Source organism: Sprattus sprattus (assembly GCF_963457725.1).
Source record: "Sprattus sprattus genome assembly, chromosome: 20".
Lineage (NCBI taxonomy): Eukaryota > Metazoa > Chordata > Actinopteri > Clupeiformes > Clupeidae > Sprattus > Sprattus sprattus.
The window spans coordinates 797,941-820,940 of NC_137918.1; the positions used below are offsets into that span (position 1 = coordinate 797,941).

The 23,000-nt window shown below is 44.7% G+C and overlaps 1 protein-coding gene across 11 annotated transcripts in view; it reads left to right on the plus strand.

Moving 5' to 3' along the window:
• The first annotated feature begins 591 nt into the window (after nt 1-591).
• nfyc (nuclear transcription factor Y, gamma) overlaps nt 592-23,000 on the plus strand; it is a 39,589-nt gene continuing 17,180 nt past the window's right edge. For 2 of the 11 annotated variants that reach the window (XM_080859483.1, XM_080859489.1), the window contains exon 1: nt 592-695. The gene's annotated coding sequence lies outside the window, so the exon portion shown is untranslated. Of the gene's footprint in view, nt 696-13,864; nt 15,036-19,295; nt 19,408-22,726; nt 22,854-23,000 lie in introns of those variants that run through there. The other 9 variants (XM_080859480.1, XM_080859486.1, XM_080859484.1 and 6 more) reach the window with 7 other exon arrangements.

Below are 23,000 nucleotides of genomic sequence, written 5' to 3' on the forward strand. Positions count from 1 at the left end.
TCCATACTGCTCAGGTCATTCTCTGCAGCTCCGATCATACATAGGAAACCTGTTCTTACGGAACAGCCGTCTCCTATGTCTAGGGCTCCAACCAATGTCTTCCCATTTTGATGTCCTTGTGGCGTACCCTAGTGGAGGTAGGCGAGAATGCATTATAGTCTTGATATTTTACATTGTGATCCGGTGTTCGCTTTCCAGTCGGCCAAACTTTTCTCACTCATTTCCCTAGGATGTGGGGCGAACTGAAAAGACACCAACTGAGTCACCAACAACAATTACAATAGAAGATTAGAAGGGGGTCTTTGGTTACACTTCTTTATTAGGCCTACCTTTAAGAATATAAATACGAGTAGTCTTTATTTTTTCCAGGGCTTGAGATGCAAGAAGGCTTAAGCGAGACTTCTGGCTTGGCATTTAGGTTCATTTTAAAGATTTCGCCAAAAATGACGGACCAAACACAACACCAGAGCCCATCTACGTTTCTTGGAAATCACATAAACATCTTTGTAGAAATGTATGACAACACAAAAATGTAGCGCCATCCTTTGAAAAATACGTACGTGCGTATACGTAACCCTATTTCCGGTTTGAGGAGAAGTTGTCAAATCGTCGGCCATCTTGTTTCCCGTTGCTGCCTAAATAAATTAAATATTACACTGAACTGGACTTCACCGCGAACCCTTTACAAAAACTGAGTAAGTAACCGCTGTCGTGGTACACGTCTTTATATTCATATGTACTATTTGTAATATTTCGCGAAAATTAGTGTAATTGGTGGGCTCTCTTTGAATGATCCGTTCTATCCAATAGACGATTGTTTTGGAGGATGAACATAGGCGCCATTTCCCTCCCCGCTCTCTGAAGCGCTTATTGGTGGCCAGTGGTAAGGAATAGAGGCGGCGAGATACTGGTATACATTGTCCACCATGTTGGCTCTTCGAAGCAGTGTATTCACCGTAACGATGTGGAATTGGTGGAGCCCGAATGGCGTCAGTTTCAAAACTACATGAACTCATAGAAACCTTGATTGGTGGAATCTAGTCCGAGGTTTGATTGGTCTGAAGGACAGATCCAAACTTAGTCTTTATTGGTTAGGGTGCCATTCCACATATTTACAAAGGTTTTAGGGGAACTTTCATGTGATTATCGCCCAAGCGCTTGTTTTAATGTGAAGTACAGATAATGCGGCCTGAATTGCCAGCTCGATCACCGGCCTATTCCTTTGACTCGAAAGCTGGTAGTCTAACGTTAGCCAACATACTAGCTATTTACGTTCACAAAAAGCCGAAACACTTGTATCACTCAGGCATCATCGCTATGTGAATTGCCCATTCTTTAATCGATAATACCAAGCTGACAGACAAGAATGCATTGTGTGTGTATATAACATACTGCACACTGAGACTGTATAATTTAGCTAAGACTGCGTAGTAAACCACAAATGACTGCTTGTGATCTAGCTAACGCTAACCATAAGGTATTCGCTTAAGTCAAACAGTTTCTTTGTTAGCTGCTAGATAGTAACGTTAAGCCGGTTAGCTACCAACCCTGTCAAATATTGTGACCCAACGTTGATTTTTTTTCTGACAGAGAAAAACGTCATCTAACTTGAAGAAATTGTATTGTTGGTATTGGTTTTGAGTCGGATAAACTCGATTGTCGCATTGTTTGGAGATAAAGAAAACGAGTTGCTAGTTAGCTTTAGCCAAGTAACGTTAACACAAGAATACTTAACTTTAGCCCTCCCCTTACCTAAGTTAACATTTTATAAACGACCAGCAGCTAGCATGTTCCCTAAACGTAGCCTGACTTTAAAGTGATTTTGGTCAACAACTGAAGTTCTACAGACCTGTAATGTCACCAACTGTATTCAGTAACACACGTCAACTTGTTTTTAATTCATCTAACGTTACCTCAATGAGCGTTACGTTGGTGGCTGACATGGTCATATCAGGTAAAGTCAATTTGGGGATTAGGGAGTGATATGGTGGCTTGCTAACGTTATGTTGTTAGGTAAAGATAGGTTAAATGATGACAATAGCTTGTCTGGGAATTCCCTGCCCCTTCACTGCATTCCATTTGCTCAGTTAGTCTGGCCAACTACTCATTAGCGATCCACTTCTCTCACGTAATTGGACACGCCTTTAACCAATCAGACCAACGATACTATACAACGATACAACGATCGGTAATAAAGCAAACACATATTTTTTCTGTATGAATTGTTTCAGGGCAAGTTTCTGTTCTGTTTTCAAAGAAAACTTGCCTTATTGAAGTTTTGCGGTGCTTCGGCGGCCACCATGTCCAATGTTTAAAAACTCTCCGTGCAGTAGATTTTGTAACGTAGCCGTGGTAAGTTTAAATCCGCCAATGGCGCGCCAGGTAGCCAAAAGCCAGTTTGTGATTGGCTCCAAGGATTCTGGAAATCTTGAAATGAACGGCTATCCGAAGTTGACCAGACCCACTGCAGAGGCAAAATCAATTTGGCCGGAAGAAGTGGGGCGGGACTTCCCAGACTAGACAATAGCTGCTTTGATGGTCAGCGTTACTCTTAAGGCTGATTTATTCTCGGGGACGTAAGCGTAAGCGCAAGCGCAAGAGGTCGCGCAAGCCCCTTGCGTGACCCTTGCGCGACTTTTCACGTCTTGCGTGCGTCGGCCCCTTTTTCTAGACTTGCGCCATTTTACGCAAGCCTTTTGTTCTGGATGTGAATTGCTTGTCAACACCCCCAACGCAACGCGTAAGCACCTAGCAATTCATGCTCCCTTTAGAAGCATGCAAGGGCCTTTAGTAGGGCAGGCAGTAGGTACACATTCACGTATAACGTTAATGTTATCATTCGAGCCCCACTTGCAATTACGAATGTGATTAACTGTAGCTAGCTAGCTATCTTATTAATTTGTCATCTTTTAAAAGAATTAACACATTTGAATGTGCTTTGCTCCTGTGTCTTTGGCGTAGTGGAAATAACAAATGACAATAAACACTTTGGCTTTGTAGTATAGGGCCAATAGTTTTCCGCGTCAAAAAAAAGCAAATTCCGTGTCACGTTTTTGGTAATTCCGTGATTCCGCGTCAAAAAAATAAAAACAGCCTATAATGCCTTTCCGCACCTTAACTGTATGAAAAACTCTGTTGATAGGGATGTTGCCTAGCAACGCTGTTTGCGTGCGTGCAGCACAGTCAGTTAAGATACTGTCGAGTTCAGTTTGTCACCAAGTAGTTGACCATACTGTGCCTTATACATTTCCAATGCTTAAATCATCATTGTTTGACCTGTATGTGAGGCATTATGTGCATACTTAATGAAAGTAAGGGTTTTCATGAAGTTGCTACTGTGATGGATCGTGTATTAAATACCAAATTTTGGGCTACCTGCTCGTGCTATTAGTAGTGATTAGCATGATGCTAAGCGGAGATTTAGCTATGTTCTGTTCTTATGTTGATACGCTGTAATAAAGATGGGTTCAATCCTGTTAAGATTTCGACTGGATGAGATATGAATGGTCCATTCCGCGTATTCCGTCCGTTTTCCGTTTTCGCGGAAAACTATTGGCCCTAGTAGTAGGCGATGCTTTGCTTGAACTCTGTATTAACTGTAGCAGTGCAGGGACGTGTATTTTCATTCATCGATCCAACTGCCTGTTGTGAGGTTTTCTGTTTTGTTAGTGTCAAGGTTTCCAATGTTAAGTGCGTTTCCTTTGAAGCTACAACTTTGGTGGGCTAATTTATTAGGCCTAAGTTCTGTTAACATGCTCATTGACTTAAAAAAACGATTGACGTAACAAATGATTTACAACATGCTGTATCTCGCTATGTAGGCTTCTTATGCTTGATACTTTGGTTCTTTATGCTCCTTTGTTTGAATCTTTTAAAGAAGTGCTATGTTTACCTGAGTGCAGGTATGGTTACATTTCGTGAAGTCGTATCGCTTTGTGTGACAAAAGGTTAAAAGAATCTGAGCTTCGAGCTATGGTACAGATCGTTCTCAAAAGGTAGGTTAGAGTGGATTGAAATCTTGACAGTTCTTCTGACATAAGTTGCATTTACCTCTTTATTGATTAATGATGTGGTCCGCTCTGTGGTTTTAATATGGTTCCTTTTCTGTGGTGGTTGGGATGTATTTTGTTTAACTTGGGAAACATTTAAGAGTTAATCGTCTCTGGTTTGAGAAGTCTAGTGTAATTGTGAGGTGTAGATACTACATTTTGATGGACTTAACTGATAACTATGATTTGCCATCAATCTACTTGGCTTGTTTATATGTAGGTGTGCTTAAACACCTGGGGCCGTATTCACAAAGCCTTTTATCTTACCACTAGGAGTGCTCCTAACTCGCGCTAAAACCTTTTACGTAGGAGTAATTTCTTAAAAGTGATTCACAACGGCTCTGAGACCTACTCATACTAAGGATAATACCAACTCCTAAGCTTAAGATAAAAACTCCGTTGCTATGGATGACTTCCATTCTCATGCACGAGTTTAGAAGCGGTGCGTACGGTGATTGGTTGCTGACAGGCGCTCTCATTCAAAACTCAGTCCTAACATCCCCCTAACGATCCCACTAAATCAACAGAAAATAAGAGAATAACCTAGGCTTCAAATTAAGTCATATTAAATAGTTATGGATAGTGCACTTAGCAGAATGCACACGCATGATGACAAGTTTGTGCATCCAACGAGAATGACGCTTTGCACGTTAGAGAAAGTGAAATTGCCGAAAAAAACACGGAAATAGCATGAAATCAAGGAAGTAATAATTAAAGCTCCCTGCAAACTATTAGGTAATCGGCATATTTCCAGCCCTTAAACACTTCAAATATCAGTCCATACGGCTCTTTAAGTCCTCCTGTCATAATGGACGAAACGAGGGCGAGACGTAAGAGCAGTGTTGTTTTCGTCAGGCAAGACGAAAACGAAAATGACGTCGTCAGACCCCTTTTTTCCATGACGAAAATGAGACTAAGACGAAAGTCACCAAAGCCATATAAAGACTAAAATGTGACGAAAAATGTAGACATTTTCGTCAGACGAGAACTAGACGAGACTAAATTGTTGGTGAGTGGACAAACAAAGTTTCAAAACATGTGCCGGGTGCGGGTGGTCGTAAAAAGAGTGTTCTGACTTGATATTTGTTAATATGTTTGTTAACATAATTTGTTGTCCGAGAAGGACACCTACTGGTGCATTCCGGTATTGCACCTTGAGTGCATTTATTACGTCTCCCCCGCGAGAATTCAGTTATTTTAACGTGTTCAAAGAGCTGCATGGAAGCTGTCAAATCGTCCGACCTTTGGAGTGGAACGTCCGTAAGTTGAAATGTAATGTTTGTGGGATGTGTTAGTGCGGTGTGCAGTAATTAATAAGAGGGTTAATTTAATTAAATCAATTCATAATTAGCGTAGTTTGCCTTTGGTTGGGAGGGATAGCTATTTTCAACTGTTAAGCTAACTAACGTGTCTGGTGAGTAGCTTCTTATTCACGAAACATGTTGAACGGGATAAATTGGACATATGGTAATTTGCTGTGTTTGTGTTTGTTTTATAGTTTTACAATAAATACATTGGGAATGAGAGCATCAGAAAGTAAAGACCTGAACATCATACACCCTCTGGATTGTTGTCTATCTGTCTACGCCTTACATGCACGTAATTGCTAGGGCAGAATAATTACTGTTCCCCAACCCCTCATATTTTAGTAGAATTGCACTAGGAGCCACATTGTGTTCCCCTCCTTTTGAAAGTTAGATCAGTATCAGTGTGCTTCATTATGATAAATGTATTGGCCTATTAAATAAATACACGCATCTTATGTATATTTGATTTTTGACTAAAACCTTTTGAGTTTTCGTCGGACTAAAACTAGACTAAAACTTTCAAAGATAGAAATGACTAAAATGGGACTAAAACTAAGAAGCATTTCGTCAAAAAGACTAAGACTAAAACTAAATCTAAAATGCCTGCCAAAAACAACACTGCGTAAGAGAAAGTCGAACTGGTCCCAGGACCAACTGTCCATGTTGGCCCAGAGTGTGCTGGAGAGGAAGGAAGTTATAAAAGCTAAATTTGGCTGGTGGGTGACCACAAAAAAGAAGCGTGAGGCATGGGAGGACATATGTGTTAACATAAATGCTTCATTCCCTGCCGTGTGTCGCTCTGTCGATGACTGCGAGAAGCGGTGGTATGCGCTCCAGTCACAATGTAGGATGGAGATTGCGGAGTGGACTTTAAAAGAGCCGTCGCGGCTACAGGTATTGTGTCACCAAAATAGGCCTCATGCGTACTTGCATGTTGTAGTTCAACTGTGCTCCCGGTTGTGGATTGAGGAAGGGTGTCAAAAGCCATGTCTTGCATGGATGGCCACTGTCACCCAACAAGTGGCATCCAGCAGGTACATGGTGCCGCTCAAAAACCTGGCGCAGACCGCTGTCCATTAAAATGCGCGAATCGTAGAGTAGATCCAGGCCACTTCGCAACAATATCTATGATTGTGAAATTTGGATCAAACACTATCTGTGTATTAATTGAATGTACCTTTTTGCAGATTACAAAGACGTCCTAATTATTTTAATGTGTGTTCCATCGATGGCACCCACGACACCGGGCATTCCTGCAATCGCCATGAAATTGACCTTGATCCTTTGAAGTAGGCGATTGTCCAAAGGGAACCGGATAAACTGTTGAACAATGTGTGGTCTACAGAGTGCGGTGATTGTTTGATGAATGAATCGGCTTACTGATGATTGCGTTATTCTGTAGTCGTCTTCGTTGCAAAGTTGCATTTTCCCCGTAGCCAAAAATCTTAATGTTATCAAACATTTAACTTCCGGACTGATTGGGTTGTTTCGATTAGTTGGAGACGTGATTGCATCCCGCACTAATTCTAGTAAAATGTTGATTCCTTCACGGTTTAAGTGATATCTTCTCAACAATTCAGAGTCGTTCATTGTCTCCAATACGTTGCGTCTGGCTTCAGCCATTTTAAGACTTTTTGTGAATAGGTCTTAGTGATTTAGGAGTCCTCATCAGGAGTTTTAAGCTGTCCTAGACTTAGGTGCTACTTTTAGGGATAAAATATTTTGTGAATTGCTCTTAGTAAAAAAAAATAGGAGTCCTACATTTAAGACTGACACGCCCATTATTTTTAGGAGTTTCTCCTAAATTCGCCACTTATGAGCTACTTTTAGCCCTAAGATTCTTTGTGAATACGGCCCCTGACCTGGGGCCGTATTCACAAAGCCTTTTATCTTACCACTAGGAGTGCTCCTAACTCGCGCTAAAACCTTTTACGTAGGAGTAATTTCTTAAAAGTGATTCACAACGGCTCTGAGACCTACTCATACTAAGGATAATACCAACTCCTAAGCTTAAGATAAAAACTCCGTTGCTATGGATGATGTCGCTTCTCATGCACAAGTTTAGAAGGGGTGAGGACGGTGATTGGTTGTTGACAGGCTCTCTCATTAAAAACTCATTCGTGACGTCCCTCTAACAATCCCACTATATCAACTGAAAATAAGAGAATAAGCTAGGCTTCAAATTAAGTCATATTAAATAGTTATGGACAGTGCAGTTAGCAGAATGCACACGCATGATGACAAGTTTGTGCATCCAACGGGAATGACACTTTGCAGGTTAAGAGAAAAAGAACGCGATCAATGTAATCAAGGCAGTAATAATTAAAGCACGCAGCAAACTGTTAGGCTATTATATTTCCAGCCCTTGACCACTTCAAATATCAGCCATACGGCCCTTCAAGCGAAACGAACGTGAAACGTAAGCGAAAGCCTACTGGTCCCAGGACCAATAGCCACTGTCACCCCAGTGGCATCCAGCTGGTAAGTTCTCAAAAACCTGCTGCAGACCGCTCTCCGTTGAAATGTGGACAAAAACGTCTTCATCTTTGGATGGGGCAATTATTGTAATGTGTGTCCCGTCACTGGACATTCCTGCGATCGCCATGGAATTTACTTTGATCTTGTGTAATAGGCGATTGTCCAAATGCAACTGGATAAACTGTTGGATGATGTGGGGTCTACAGTGCGTTGATAGTTTGATGAATTAAACGGCTGAATGATGATTCCCAGTGTCGTCATTTGCGTTTTCCGCGAAGCCAAATAGGCTATCTTTATGTTTCCAAACATTTCACTTCGGGACACATCGTTGTTTAAAGGCGTCATTGCATCCCGCGCTAATTCTACGACAATATTAATACCTTCACGGTTTAAGCAATGTCTTTTATCAATTCCAAGTCGGCTGCAGCCATCTTACGATTTTTTGTGAATAGGTCTTAGTGACTTAGGAGTCCTCATGAGGAGTTTTAAGCTGTCCTAGACTTAGGTGCTACTTTTAGGGATAAAATATTTTGTGAATTGCTCTTAGTAAAAAAAATTAGGAGTCCTAAATTTAAGACTGACACGCCCATTATTTTTAGGAGTTTCTCCTAAATTTGCCACTTATGAGCTACTTTTAGCTAGGGGTGTAAAAAAGAATCGTTTTGCATCGATGCATCGATCCAACAGCCGCCGATACGATGCATCGACACGTCCGCAAGAGTATCGATTTAAAAAAAAAAAAAACATTTTTTTTTTTTTTTACTTTTTGTTGCTAGTGCACTTTGATGAGTATTTGTATTTTGTAGTGAATTAAGTAGGCCTACAGAGGTATTTTTTGTTACCATTTGCTGCTACTAGTGCACATTTGCACTCATTGCACTGATTTTGTGGAGCATTGTCATTTTAAATTGAATTAACTACAGGCCTATTTTTTGTTACCGTTTGCTGCTAGTGCACTTTTGCACTGATTTTGTTGAGTATTGTTATTCTATAGTGAATGTGGTATAGGCCTATTTTTGTTACTTAACACTTTGTACTTTGTACAGTACTTTTTGATGCAAGGCCTTTCAGAATCTATAACAGGGGGATTATTATTTTTCAGTGAATGAGGTTGTCATAGGCCTAGGTGGAGTACAACTTTTCTACTTCTGTTATTGGCTGTTGTTTCTCAAATAAAATGCATAACGATATAACAGCTTTCATTGATTTATTTCAAATCTGAAACATTGTCTAGCCTGTAAGGTAAAAAAAAGAACAAATTAATCGAATCGAATCGTATCGTGGTGTATTCATGAGTATCGAAAATAATCGAATCGTTGGGTCAGGAAATCGATACTAAATCGAATCGCCATGATGGGTGTGATTTACACCCCTACTTTTAGCCCTAAGATTCTTTGTGAATACGGCCCCTGAACTAGACATCTGGGGCCGTATTCACAAAGTCTTTTATCTTACCACTAGGAGTGCTCCTAACTCGCGCTAAAACCTTTTACGTAGGAGTAATTTCTTAAAAGTGATTCACAACGGCTCTGAGACCTACTCATACTAAGGATAATACCAACTCCTAAGCTTAAGATAAAAACTCCGTTGCTATGGATGACGTCGCTTCTCATGCACGAGTTTAGAAGGGGTGAGGACGGTGATTGGTTGTTGACAGGCTCTCTCATTAAAAACTCATTCGTGACGTCTCTCTAACAATCCCACTATATCGACTGAAAATAAGAGAATAACCTAGGCTTCAAATTAAGTCATATTAAATAGTTATGGACAGTGCAGTTAGCAGAATGCACACGCATGATGACAAGTTTGTGCATCCAACGGGAATGACACTTTGCACGTTAAGAGAAATATAAAGCGATCAATATAAAATATGGCAATTGCATGTAATCAAGGCAGTAATAATTAAAGCACCCAGCAAACTGTAAGGCTATTATATTTCCAGCCCTTGACCACTTCAAATATCAGCACATGCGGCCCTTTAAGCCCTCCAATCTTAATTGATCAAAGCGAAACGAACGTGAAACGTATAGGCTAAGCGAAAGCCTACTGGTCCCAGGACCAATAACCACTGTCACCGCGAAGCCAAATAGGCTATCTTTATGTTTCCAAACATTTCACTTCGGGACACATCGTTGTTTAAAGGCGTCATTGCATCCCGCGCTAATTCTACGACAATATTATTACCTTCACGGTTTAAGCAATGTCTTTTATCAATTCCAAGTCGGCTGCAGCCATCTTACGATTTTTTGTGAATAGGTCTTAGTGATTTAGGAGTCCTCATGAGGAGTTTTAAGCTGTCCTAGACTTAGGTGCTACTTTTAGGGATAAAATATTTTGTGAATTGCTCTTAGTAAAAAAAATTAGGAGTCCTACATTTAAGACTGACACGCCCATTATTTTTAGGAGTTTCTCCTAAATTCGCCACTTATGAGCTACTTTTAGCCCTAAGATTCTTTGTGAATACGGCCCCAACAGTACATGCCCCATAAAACATATATTTAACCTCTTGCTGTCTGTACATGAAGGGCACTTTCACCTCCTTCAGGTCTACATCAACCAGAGAGCTACTACAACAGCTGGGAATGAATTTGGAGGTCACATTTAAAAAAAGAGCCATATTTGAAGTGGTAGCCTAACAGTTTGCTGGGTGCTTTAATTATTACTGCCTTGATTACATGCAATTGCCATATTATATATTGATCGCTTTCTAATTATCTTATCGTGCAAAGTGTCATTCCCGTTGGATGCACAAACTTGTCATCATGCCTTCTGTCACCCCTTCTAAACTCGTGCATGAGAATCGACGTCATCCATAGCAACGGAGTTTTTATCTGAAGCTTAGGAGTTGGTATTATCCTTAGTATGAGTAGGTCTCAGAGCCGTTGTGAATCACTTTTAAGAAATTACTCCTACGTAAAAGGTTTTAGCGCGAGTTAGGAGCACTCCTAGTGGTAAGATAAAAGGCTTTGTGAATACGGCCCTTGGTGTATAAAGTAATGGAAAATGTTTTGTTTTTATAAGTTGTGACAGTTTTGCTGTTGTTCCTATGCCGTTTGCATCAGTCATCCAGAGGGGCGGCCTGCTGCTTGTCAACTGTCATTTATTAGCCTGAGCTTGTTACATGAGCTTATACAGTACCCACATGTGTTGTGTGATAAGGGTCAAAGTAACATGACCATTCTAACAAGTCTGTTGCACCCTCACTGTGCCATAAGCCACACACACATATGCTCCTTTGCCTTCAAGAGTAGTGTCACTTTGTGTGACTTTTCTCGGGATTGGCTATGTGTGAGAACTGATAAGCAGGCCAGATTGCCTCTACCAGAGAGAGAGAGAGAGAGAGAGAGAGAGAGAGAGAGAGAGAGAGAGAGAGAGAGAGAGAGAGAGAGAGAGAGAGAGAGAGAGAGAGAGAGAGAGAGAGAGAGAGAGAGAGAGAGAGAGAGAGAGAGAGAGAGAGAGAGAGAGAGAGAGAGAGAGAGAGAGAGAGAGAGAGAGAGAGAGAGAGAGAGAGAGAGAGAGAGAGAGAGAGAGAGAGAGAGAGAGAGAGAGAGAGAGAGAGAGAGAGAGAGAGAGAGAGAGAGAGAGAGAGAGAGAGAGAGAGAGAGAGAGAGAGAGATTTTATAAAAAACTTTTATTTGTAAACAGTAACGCCAACAGTATTTTACACCTTATTCAAAACAAACGGAAATGAAAATCATCATCAAATGAGCACACAGTTTTTTCACAGAAATATTTGCCATTGTTTTGCAGAAACAAAAATCACTCATTACAACACACAATTGAAACCAGGCTCAGTTATTCCAACACAGGAGCAAACAATATTACAAGTCATACAAAACCCTTCCTTACACATACATATAAACTAAGTATGCTTAGTTGTTTTATTACGCAACTTTTTCCTCATTTTGCTCAATATTTTCCGGAGACGAAAAACATCGTTATCCTCAAATGCACCCTCCCTCATGAAACAGACAACATCGTTAACAAACTGCGAGCAATCAGGAAAATACAGTTCCACCTCCACTTTCCGCAACCCTTTCGTGTCGCGTAGGAAACTGTTAATTGCCTCTGCAGTATATTTCGTTTCTTCGCTGGAGAGCTGTGCCTCTCCCTGCGAACACTCGGACCAGTTTGAGTCAATGGATTCGCAATCGCTATCCAGATTACCACTCGTGTGTGTGTCTTTTTTCACTTTAGACCCGGTAACCTCCACCGGGTCTATCTTTCTCTTCGCCGGTACTTTAAAGACTGGGTCTATGTCAATAGCCTCAGCCTGAGCCACATTCACTGACGGTTGAGGCACTGTCAGTGTCTTTACTGAATGCCCCTTCTCATTAGCCTTTTCACCTGGTCCAGCCGCAGCTACCTCTGCCACGGCTGGCTCAATCAGCACCGAAGCACCGACCACGGCTTCGGGGCAAAGCACAATCAGATCCACTACGGACTGAAGACCCCCCTCAAGTCCGCTTCCCTCGGTCCCATCCTCCGAGGGTTCTACCTCAGTGTCTGTTGGAACAACTATGGGGGACTCAGCCACATTGGTTTTGGCTGGAGTGTCCTCCTTTGTGTTGCCCTTTTTACCGGGACAAAAACGCCCGATGTGTCCTATTCCACCGCAACTGAAACATTTTAACGCAGTGTCTGACGTTGCATACACCACATAATCGAACCCGTCCACCCTTAATTTGAACACAAGCTCAATCTCCTCCATGCCACTATTTAGGACCATGTATGCTTGCCTTCTAAAAGACACTAGATGTCGAAGTAGGGGCGATTTACATCCCAGAGGGATTTTTCGAACAGATGAAACCAGCTTGCCATAACGTTGCAACTCTTTAACAATTAGCTCATCTTTGATGAACGGGGGTACATTTGAAATTATAACTTTCTTGGCGGGGGTACTGAGTGGGAGGACTGGCATGTAGGAATCATTGAGTACTATACCCCTCACAATTACCTCATTAGCGTTCTCAATTGTGTTGAGAAACAACACCACCGCATTATTCATCCGTGAAGCCGACTTCACGTTACCGTGCCCAATTAAATTTCCAACCTCCAAACTAACATTCTCCACACTTGCGGAGCATTCAACTTTGATACCATGTAGGCGCGTTAGTTTGTCAAAATCCATGCTTCCCGCGGCCGCCATACTCCCAGCAACAAGCCGGTCGCAGACTCCACGGGGAAACAATAAGTGATATTTACAAACACCCAGCTAAAACAAAACCGCAGTAGTTGTAAAACTAAAGTGCCACCAAAATAATTAAAATGATTAAACACATATAAACAACACACAAAGGGAGAAAAATTAGAAGTAGCACTTGCTCACTCACACTCACTCAGGAGCTCACACACGCACGTCCACTCAGGTCGAGAGAGAGAGAGAGAGAGAGAGAGAGAGAGACTGAGAGAGAGACTGAGAGACTGAGAACCTTGATTCACCTTGGGTGCAATCTCTGCTGTTGCACTGTGAATGTCACAGAAGATGTCTAAACACACTCAGGGACATGAAAGCTGGTTGGTGATTCACAGTTTTGGCAGTCGTATCCCGCGATGTTTGCCCGAATGGCATTTCATTTGTATTGTGAATGATGAGAGAATAATGAATGGCTCTGTGTTGTCTAAAAGAGGCAGATAGAGACAGAGTGGGAGGTACGGAAGGCGAGGAGGTGAAGGATGGAGGGATAACAGTAAAGCTGGCTCACGCGCACGCATGCCTCTCTGAACACGCATACGCATGCACGTACGTATGCACGTACAAGGGCTGCAGCTCAGCCCCCACCGATTTTTTTTTCCTCGCTTTCCACTTTAAATCATGCCACTGCAACATGCGGCAGTCCCACTGACTCCCCCTGTGCCCAATCAGAGCCGCCCAGGCTTGTGCATCACCACCCTGCCAGCCACGCAGCTGCAGGCGGGGGCGGGGCCTCAGAAGACATTTACTTTGACATTGTAAATAAGCAGGGCACAGTTGTTAGAGAGCCGCCAGTTGTTTGTGTCTTCGGCAGCCCGCCCCATCAGACAGACAGACACAGACAGACACAGACAGACACACTGACTGAGGACCCACAGCAGCTTCAGAAAGACAATGCAGAGGCAAGGGAACACAGAGGACACTTCTCTTTCTTTCTTTCTCTTCTCTTCTTCAGCTCTAGCCCTTTTTGTTTTTGCCATCCTCCAACTTTAGTTGCCGTTCTCTTCTGCTTTTTTCTCTGCTCTCTTCCTCTTTCTCTCTCTCTCTCTCTCTCGCGCGCTCTCCCTGACCCCTATCTTGCAGCTCAAGGTAACTTAAAACAGGAAGTTGGCTGTCTGCTGAAGGGGTGGGGTTGAAAACAGGGGAGGAGGCGTACTGTCGTCTGTGATGGAGGTGGGCTTAGCCAATAGGGGCAGAGGGCTGCGTGCTCTGATTGGATCAGCCACAAAGCAAGGCGGGAGTGCAGGGGAGTGGGGAGAGGCAGTGCCGTGAGTATCGCGTAGCAGGCTAGATTGATTACTTAGGAGTGTTAAAGGGAAAGCAAGCAGGGGAACAGGCAGATTTTTGTCCGGGACTCGAGAGTGATTGTTGCCGGAGCTGCCATTCCACTTGCTCTTTATCCCCTCTTTCTCTCTCCCTCTCTCTCTCTCCCCTTCCTTCTCTGTCACTCTCTGTTTCTCTCTACTCGGCGGCTTCCCGCTGTTGTCCAAGGCAGAACAGAACAGCACAGCACAGGGTCAGATGAAAGGCAAACGCTGGACTCGCCGGGGCAGACGGCAGTCTCATCTATCAGTGCAGCCAGAGGGGAGACGCGCAGGCACACACACGCTCACACACACACACACACACTCTCAGAGAAAAAGGAGAGGGCTCTGTGTGTATGTGTGTGTGTGTGTGTGTGTTTGTGTTTAAACCAGGAAGGGGGGCAGAGCAGGAGGAGTTGTGATAGTACAAGGGTGAGGAGAGGTGGTTGTCCTCTTGTTGTCTCTGGACTCCTTTTTTTTTTAAAAACTGTAATGTCTGATTGAGTTCCCTGCGCTGTGTCGACTGCTGGTGGGATGGGGGGCAAGAGGAAGCACAAGCTGGAGGCTCTCTTTTCTTTCGCTTTTCTTCTTTGGCTCTTTCTCTCTATCGGTCTGTCCCTCCCTTTCCTCGCTCTTGCGCCATTCAAAGGGACTTCTTCAGCTAGAGACTCCTTTCCTGCTCCTCTTACATGAAGGGCACGGGGTAAGTGTGATCGACTACTACACACGCGCGCACACACACACACACACACACACAGCTGTGCCTCTTTTGCTCATCTCTCTGTGTAGTTTCTCTGTCCTTCCACCTCCTCCTCCTCCTCTTCCTCCTGTTCTCTACTTTTCCCCTTGCTGGAAATCTGAGTACTGCTCTTTGTTTTTGTGTGTGTGTGTGTGTGTGTGTGTGTGTTTTTGTATCTGTATCTGTGCGGGACATCAGGCTTGCTTGATCTCTCCGTGTCCTTGGTGAGCTATGCTGGCGCTTAGGTGCTGACAGTGTGTGTAAACAAGCGGGTGGTGGTGGTGGTGGTGGTGTGTGCACACTTCTGGGGTGTGTTGCCACAAGAGCTTCTCAGACCGTACCTGAAACCTGAAAGCCATCTGATGTTGAGTATTTGCCTGATCCTTTATGGTACGTAAAGAATGTGTACCCATAGAATGTAGAGCTCTGTGACGTGACTTTGACTTTGGCCCAACCTGGGAATAAGTTGATAGCGGTGTCTCTCCGACGCAGTGCGTTTCCAGTCGTGCACACAGAGCCCGCGACCGCTGGCCGTACCGGCTGGTCATTGCGCTGGTCACCTTCACGGGCCTCCCAGCTCGCCCACATCTTCTTCCTCCCTGTTTACACTTGGCTGACAGTGATGCAGAGCAGACATGGCAGCCGCGTTCGGTCCAGATCTAGGGGCCGGTCCCAATCTTTCTTGAGTCCTCTGAGCTTCCAAAAGCTTCCCTCAGCCCCTCCAACTCCTCTCCTTACTCAGTAGGGGCCCTCATCTCCACCTGTGTCCCTTTAAGGAGCCCGGCTGCATGGCTGGTGTCCCTCGTCGCCCCTCTCCCTCTTCCCTTAGTTGAAAGTTTCCATTGGTGCCTGTGACCGTGGACTCCCATTGGGGAGTGAGCAAGCAGCTATAAATAGCGACGGAGTGGAGCCGCTAGCTGCCAAATCCCAGAGAGTGTGGCTGTTTGTATGAGATTTGAATACCATTCCAGCTCCACGCTGCACTGTAGGTGAGGAGGGGGTGGGGGGGAAGTCAATGAAAACAAACAAACAAACAAACACACGCACACGCACACGCACACGCACACGCACACACACACACACACACACACACCCCCAGCTGTCAAGCACTGGTGTGTGTACCACAGCTGCACACTTGAAGGTGACCGGGCTTTAGGCTTGTGTATGTGTGTGCTCATGGAATTTTAAGTGTGTGTGTGTGTGTGTGTGTGTGTGTGTGTGTGTGTGTGTGTGTGTGTGTGTGTGTGTACGTACGTGCCTACGTGCTTGTGTGTGTTTACATGTCCTTTTCCCCCTTGCCCTCTTTTTTACCTGAGTTAGGTGTTTGTTTTGGGGTAAGCATTGCCAGGCTGTGAAGTTGAGCGCACACTCAGGTGCTACCCAGTGCTGCTGTACAGTTAGGTTAGCTTTAGCATAGCGCGACCACAACGCAGCTCGTGCGTGGCCTAGCGGTGGATGAAGGTCAATGGAATGTGAGCCGGCTTCCGCAGTCGATCCATCAGCAGATAGAAGAAGAGCGACGAGGGAGGGAGAGGGAGAGGGAGAGCTGATTTAGTGACTCCCGGAGAAAGTGTTGGGATGCCGACAGGGTCGCCAGGCGCTGCAGTGAAAGTTGAAAAACCTGTCTCTTTTTTTTCTCTTTCTCCCCAGTCCTTGTTTGTGTTCTCACTCACTCTCTACCACCCCCATCTCTCCTTCCCCCTTTCTCTTTCACCCCCTCTCTGTTTCACAGCCTCCTCCACCCCCTCCCTCCCCTGGTTCTCATTCTCTCCCGCTCTCCTCTGTTGAATGACCTTGAGCGATCAGTGACTGCTTCCTGGAGTGGCTTTTAGGCAGAACCAAGGGCAAAGTTTGAGAAGCAGGAGCAGAAACAGCCCTGTTCTTCCCTGTCCTATCCTGACCTTGTCCCTCTCACCCCCCCCCCTCCCTCCCTCTTCAGGTCTAAATGAGTACAAGTTATCCAGCTGGCTAATTGGTAATGTATTGCCCTCGGTACAGGGGCCTTGTTTAGAGACCTTTCCTGGCGTCTGTAGATCATTTACTAGTCTGTACTGGAAGAAAACAAGACGTGTGTGTGTGTGTGCGTTTTTTAGTTCTTTCCATTTGCATTTTGCATAAACCTACACGGATACTGATTAAACAGAGAGAGGGTGAACATGTGGACCTCGGCTCCCTGACCTTTACATATCCATGGTGTGTAGCGAGCCAAGTCGGGTGCTATGACATCACTTTGAAAAAATCTGACCGCCGGGATGTCGCTGAAGGACATGTCTTCCAACGTGTGTGTGTGTGTGTTTGTGCAGGGCTGGATTAAGGCAATGGGCTTTAGGGGCTGCAGCCCCGGGCCTCGCCACCAGGGGGGCCTCAGGTTGCCCGATGTCGAGTGAGTCAACGCACCACGCATAACATTAGAAACATTCAGAGCGAAACAAATTATAATGCGCGAAAATGTCCGGTCAAGGAAAGCACGAGAGTGGGGCCAAAAAACTGGTCCGTGGACCGTGATCCTCTAATCGCAAAAGGCCTCAAGTGCAAAGTAAGACTGAAGAAGATACATTCACATTTCTAAACTTTGCTTTGGTTCGCACCAAATCGCATTAAGACAGGGATAAACGCTTTTAATGACGTGCTTTCAAATACGATGATGCATGTTACAAGCCAAGCTTCCCGGTTCCATCTAAATAGGCCTAATAAAACGTAAATTATTTCAGCAATTGAAGATGTATGAGTTCTTATCCTCACGCATATCGCTGCAGATTAGGCTAATTCATTGAACATTGTAGACACATTATTTGCAAGCCAGTTAGACATAGCTAAGTGAAATGTTTTAGCTTAGCTATAGAATCTTCCATTTTCGCAGTCATGGTCAAATATAAGTGTAGAGGTTTTCACTGAGGTTTTTTGTCAGATCAGCAGGACTAAATAGGTTCTACGCTCAATCCAGTTACTTTGTGAGTTATTGCGCATTCTGAGATGAAGCACAGCTCGTCGTTGCCTCATCGTCTTGCTGTCTTCTGTCTGTTTGAACAGGACATGCGCAAAATCAGCGATTTTGATTATAAAACTGCTCGAAATGATTGGAATCATGCAGAAAATACATTTATATCACAGACCAGTAGAAAATATTGAATTCACTTGATCGTTATTTGTTTTTTTTACTTTAATGATGACAGGTGAGGCTCGCATAGAAACGTGGGCGCGGAGCCAAGCTGTTGCTTCACTAATAGGCATATGCTTAATCAATTCGTTATTTCATTCCCTGGCTATTTAGCCTTGTTTTTGCTTTTGAATTAATGGAAATATGTATACATTTACATTATTGGTTTATTATTGTCTACAGTGTAGTCTACTCAGTGGTGTAGTGGTCCCTGGAGAAGTGGGTATACTCTTTATTTATTTTTAAGCAGCCCATACAGCACAGGATAAACGCCCTGTTTTGAGAAGTGGGTGACTGAAAAATAAGTGGATATACTCCGTATACCTGCATACCCTGGACTACACCACTGAGTCTACTACACACATACATTTTATCCTTAGCTTTAAACTGATCATATTTATAGAGTGGTTCTGTGGACTTTAAAGCACTGATGTGACAGTCCACCTTGCGTGGGTTTGTGTGCGTGTCATGATGTGCGTCGGGGCGATATAGGGGCCTCATCCTGGTAATTAGCCCCAGGCCTCAAAATGTCTTAATCCGGCCCTGTGTGTGTGTGTCTGTGTGTGATTGGATGGTTGAAAGAGGATGTAAGTTCTGCCGTGTTTGGTGGGTCATTGGATATTTTGCCTGAGAGGCTGGTTTTGCTTGCTGCCAGAGACTCGGAGGCAATGAACCAGAGGGCTTCAGGGCGTATACAGCAGAAGTCAACCGAATGAACCCTAGCAGAGCCCAAGCCTACGTGAGACCACACACAAAATAGTCAATGTGGCTGTTTGTAAGTGTGATTCTGTTTTGTTTTTGTTTGCCAAGTTTGTTTCATGTCATTTCTTTAAGATTAGATTTATCTATGTTGCTAATCCTTTTCACAAGAATGCATTCTTTCTCTTTCTTGCTTTCCCAGCCTTTTTTTCTTTCTTTTTTTTCTCTCTCTCTCCCTCTCACTCCCTCCCCTTCTCCATACCATTGCTGACCCCGCACTCCCCATGTGAAAAGTGAATGATGGAGTGTTTTTTTTTTTTTTTTTTTTCCCTCCCCTGAGCTCAGATATCAGATAAGGTTTTGTTTCTCCTTCATATCTGCGCTCATCAGCTTTCTATCCCTCCATCATCATCATCAGGAGGAGGAGAGGAACGGATGGACAAATTCAAGGGGTGCCAGAAGAGAGATTACACACTGAAGGTCTGGGGGGGGTGGGGATGAGGGAGTGTTGCTGAATTTTATTTGCTCTGTTCAGTCATATGTGTTTCTCCTTTTGCTGACCTTAATAAATTAATCTGTGGCCTAAAGTAGCACTCGAGTTAGGTTGCATCTCACAGGCAGGACACACACACACACACACACACACACTGTATTGGAGGGGTGGAGTGGGGACGTGAAGGAGGGCGTAATGAAAAGGCTTTGGGCTCCTCATGACTTTTGATACTTATGCTGATGGTCTGGTGCCTAGAGGGCTCCGCTCACTGATTGGGCTCAGCCACAGTGAGTCCATTCCAGCCCCCCCCAGCACCGGGGCGGCTAAGTCCCACGCAAACGTGTAATCACATTAGCGTTTGGCTCCAGCGCCCCTAACCCTCCCTGTAAAACCCTCACGAGACCCCCCAGCCCAGCCTGTCTTCGAAGCCTCCAGCCAGCCACCGATGGTGAATCCATAGCCTCACTGAAAGCTCAAGCTCGGTTGAAAGCCATCATGTTAGCCTATTTCTGGAATTTTGCTTGGTGAATTGATAATCAGGGTAACATTGATAGGTTATACTGGCATGAGCTGTCCACAAAGGAACCAGCGATAAGCAAGCAGATTGTATGTACATGCTGTTCGTTTTGGGTAGGCCTGCGTTATTAGCAAGCCTTCCAGCTTCCCAAAACTGAGAGCGAGTTCACACACAGCTTTGAGCGTTGACTTTTGAGTGTAGAGATTTCACCCTGCAAATTGACTGTTATCCTATAGCCTACAGTTTTGCTATGGTTGCCTGAGCAGCACCATACACACCATGTTTTCGGAGTCATGAGCCTAGATGGGATCTCTGTCCATCTTTGGCCATGTTGGACAGAGTACGATACCACCACATGTCCTAGCTGTGCACTTGGTCGACTTAACATTTCACATGAAGAGGATTCAGTGGACGTAAGTGCAGCAGTGCGGGATCATACGCCATGCGTTTTATCGAGCTTCGGGTCATCACCGAGGTCAACTTTTTAATTTATTTTTTTGAAACGGCTTGTGCAACTTTTCCTCCCATCCTGCATCTCTACCACTTCTTTATTAGGCAATAGATATGCTCCACCCGTTATTATGGGCCCCATTGCCTCTCCTCATCTAAAGCAGAAGCATTAGAAGTTCAGCCAGTGCCTGTGTGATGTTCATCGCTCTCACCATCGCTGCACATCGCAGCCAATTTACCCTTGAATAGGCTCTGCGAGTTAGCCTCTCAGGCGTAGTGTAAGCTGCAGTGCTAGTAGCAGGTGTAGCACGGGAGTGGGCCACAGTTGTGCTGAATCAGCTGCTGCTGGCTGCATTGACTGTCGCTAAGCTGCAGGAGGAAGAGCCAGAGGAGGACGAGGACTGGGTGTGTGTGTGCAGATGGCGGGGGCGAAACTTGACACCTCGCCCTCCCCAAGCTGCCCGCCCTGCTGAAGGGCAACCGCAGTGGGCCTCGGAGCCCAGAGGTGACACTGGAGAGTTGTTGAGAAAGCTGTGTGTGTGTGTGTGTGTGTGTGTGTGTGTGTTTCATCATTACTAGAGGTGCTCTTCCTCCGTGCCTACATTGCAGTCTCACCACGACGTCCTCTGACTGATGTCTCAGAGGCCACAGAGGTCAAGCAGGTGTTAGCCTAGCCTAGCCTGGATGCTCCACACTTGAATCTAGAATTGAAGCTGTTTGTTTAGGAGCACCAGAAACCATTTGGCTAAGTGAATGACTGATGTTTTTTTTTTGTCTTTTTCTTCTTCTACTCCTCCTTTCTCTCTTATCTCTGTTATCTGTTCCTTTTTGTCTCTTCCCTCCTTTCATTACCTGCATCTTTGGTCTCTTCTTTTTGCATCTGGAGTCCGCTCTCCTCTAATTTCTGCTGCATATCCTAGGGTCACGCCAGTAGTCAGGCTGTTGCCCTGGCAATTAGCTAGATAGTTTTCTGTAATGGTGTTAAGTGAATCGTCTAATTATCATTCCTTATCTTGCAGCCATTAGGGAACATGCCGCACAAGCTGGGGCAACCACACAATCTCTCCCTCTTCCTCATGAACACACACACAAACACACACACACACACACACTCAGCAGATGTCCTGCAGAAATCTGTCACAAGATAACAGCAAGATGCAGCTTGCTGTAAAAGGCGCTGTCTTGTTAAAGCAGCGAGAGAAACAATATCTCACTCATAGCTTTTGTTTGGTCCCTCGGAGTGTTGGGGGTTATTTCAGGTCCATTCAGAAATCCTCTGAGCTTTGACTGGCAAAGCCCCCCCCCCCCCCCCCCCAAAAAAACCCCTCCAAATCCCATCCTGCTCCTCTTCGGAGCTGCATTGATTACTTGTGTGGCCTGTCACTCATTCTTCCGCTCCACTTCAGGCAGCCTGGGTAATGGAAGTGGACAGTATCCTCAGTTTCCACTGCTGTGGTTAATTGCTTGATATGGATCCATTTTTCTTCCTGATTGTGTGTGTGTGTGTGTGTGTGTGTGTGATATTTTCCAAGGTTCAAACATGGATACTTTGTGACAACTGCAATTTGGTGTGAAATGTGTCAAAGCTTTATTACAAGACAACTTAGTCAGAGGGTGTAGCTCCAATCCTCCAATTATCGTTTTTTTCCCCCCTCCTGCTATCCGTTTGGTTTGCTCTTTCTCACGCACATATTTGACCCACTTTGTGTGTGTGTGTGTGTGTCAGACTAACTGACTGCACTGTTGACTGAGTCCTCTCCTCCCAGCACCCTCTGGCGTTTTGTGTTGTATTGGATTATACATGAGGAAGCTGAGACCCAGCAGTTTGGACTCAACTCCACAGGCTGCCCACCCCGGAGTCCTATCACCCAGCTCCTTTCTCTGCTTACCCACCCACTCACACACACATACTCGGATGCATGCACACAGAGGCACTAACACACACATGAAAGGTGTAAAGAAAGCTCTTTAAGAATCAAAGCGTACTGTCTAGCCACGTTCCCTGTTCATTCAAATAAGCCTATGCAAATAGTCCACATGCTTGTAACCTAAACGCACCCATAAATACATGATGCATGGATACACATGATCCATATGAATGCTCTGCAGCGCACAGGGATGGAAGGAGATGTGGATGGCGCGCGCGGGGGGGGGGGGGGGGGTGGGTGGGGCGGCGGCGATACACAGTTGCACACAGCTGGCAGAGGTTTGAGGTTTGGGGTTTGGGTCAGCTGCTAATGAGGGCAAGCACTAAGGAAGCGCAGGAATGCAACCAGTCAGTCAGATAGATAGAATGAGTGCTCAAGAGCCGACTGGGAGGGAGGGGCGACGGGGAAACGGTGGAACTAAAGGCTGGGTAAATGGAAGAGATGGAGATCGAACAAAGCAGAGTAAAGCAGCTCCAGAGAGAGCGAGAGAAGAGAGATAAAATGACGACAGATCCCAGAGAAGAGCACTGAGATAAAGGTAAGAGCAGTGAAGATGAAAGGTGAGTCTGGCGGGGGGGGGGGGGGGGGGAGTAAAAGCAGCGGTTTCCAGAGAGCAGGAGAGACTGCACAGGTTGTTCACACGTGTTGGGAGTGTTTCCTCCAGCCTCGTGAGGTAGTGAGGTAG